Consider the following 1917-nt stretch of genomic DNA (forward strand, 5'->3'; position numbering starts at 1 on the left):
TCTCTCTGTGTCTTTAACTCCACCTCAGTCTTCAAATTCTGGCTCTCTAAAGCCAGAGACAGATTATAAAATACACCTTATGTTAAAAAGCAATAAACGTACATGGAATACAATTTCAAGCAGTACCTAATAGTATACACTTCAGAGGTTACAAAATTTGCTTGTTTTATTTTGTCTTAGTAAGATGTTTTGGCCTCTCCTTTTCTTTATTAACGTGAAGCCGTCTACGTCTGCTCCCTCCACGAAGCTAAGAGCTTTCACTGTCCTCCGCCTCTTACCCCCAACTCCTCCTTGTGATTTTAAAGTCATATTTCTAGTTTTCCTATGGTTACCTGAGAACCTAATGGTTGTCTACCCAAGTTTAAATCCTACGTATAAACCTTTATTCACTGATCTGTCAGTGACAGCAAGTGTCTCTTCTTCCCCGACTGTGTGAGATGGAAAATTAACGTCCCTCTGCTTCTTTCCACCTCTGCTTACTGTCCCCGCGCCCCAGCTTGTAGCTATACCATCGCTTTTATGTTGTCGCTGTTTAAACACTGATGTTCTGTTTTGTACTTCTAATTTTTAAAGTCTTCCATGATTTTCCTACGTGTTGAACATTGAAAGCAAAGAAACCACGCTTATAATATAATGATTGTGTAAACAATAATCAAAGCCAAACTAATTAATAAAAGGAAATAAAACCTATGTGGCTAATTCTGTGATGTCGGAAAGGAAATATTCTAAATGAATTCTCTCTTCTTACGTTCTCTCCATTGCTCAAAATTGTGCCTTGTTTCATCTTTGCTCTTGCCAGGTGGCTTGCAATGGCCCTCACTTTCTGTGTGGTCCCCTCCCTCGCGGAATCACGGTTGACTCACGTGACCAAGAAAATACTGTGGAAGTGACAATGTGTTACTTCTGAGGCTAAGTCATTGCAGCTTCCTGCTCGACTTCTCTTGGATCGCTTGTTCTAGGGGAAGCCAGCTGCCATGTTGTGAGGACACTTGAGCAGCCCTGTGGAGAAGCCCACAAGGAAAGGAGCTGAGGCCTTCCACCAGCAGCCAGCATCAACTTGCCAGTCATCTGAGACAGCCACCTTGGAAGCAGCTCCTCCAGCCCCAGACAAGCCTTCAGATGATGGCAACCCAGATGCAATCTCCTAAGTAACATGAACCAGGCCCACCTAGCCAAGCCACTGCCAACTTCCTGACCCATGGCAGAGAAAAGGACTGTTTATGGTTGTCTCAGGCTTCTAAGTTTCTGGGTAACTTATTCTGTTAATATAGACTTTAACTAATAAAGACTTTAGTGCTTCGACAAGAGTGTAGCCACCACAAAAAAAAACCCCAAACAAACCAGAAACGCAATGAGATGAGACTCTGGGGGCCTTAAGAGGGGAGCATATCTTCTGTGTGTGAGAAACCTGAATCACTGGGGCCAGAGGACAGATTGTGGAAGCCAGCCACCAAGATGACCCCCAGTGATCTTCACTTCCTGGCGTTCATGCCCTTGTGCGGTTTTCTCCCACAGTGAATCACATTGGCCTGTGTGACGGGTAGAATACTGCGGAAGTGACAATGTGTGGCTTTCAAGGCTTCTCCTGGATCATTAGTTCTGGAGGAAGCCAGTCACGACGTCATGAAGACACTCAAACAGCCCCCTGGAGAGGCCCCCGTGAAGAGGAACCCAGGTCTGCCACCACCAGCTTTCCAGCCATGTGAGTGCGCCCCCTCAGCAGTGGATCTGTCAGCCTGAGGGAAAGCTTTAGCTGACTGCATGCTGGCTGACCTCTGCCTGCACCCTCCTGAGAGACTGCCAGCCAGAACCTGCAGCGAAACGGCCCCAAATTCCTGACCTACGGGGACTGTGAGTGACAAAAAATGTGTATTATTGTCTTAAGCCACTTTTTTTTTTTTTAAAGATTGGCACCTG

This window comes from Equus caballus, chromosome 15 (assembly GCF_041296265.1).
Source record: "Equus caballus isolate H_3958 breed thoroughbred chromosome 15, TB-T2T, whole genome shotgun sequence".
Classification (NCBI taxonomy): Eukaryota; Metazoa; Chordata; class Mammalia; order Perissodactyla; family Equidae; genus Equus; species Equus caballus.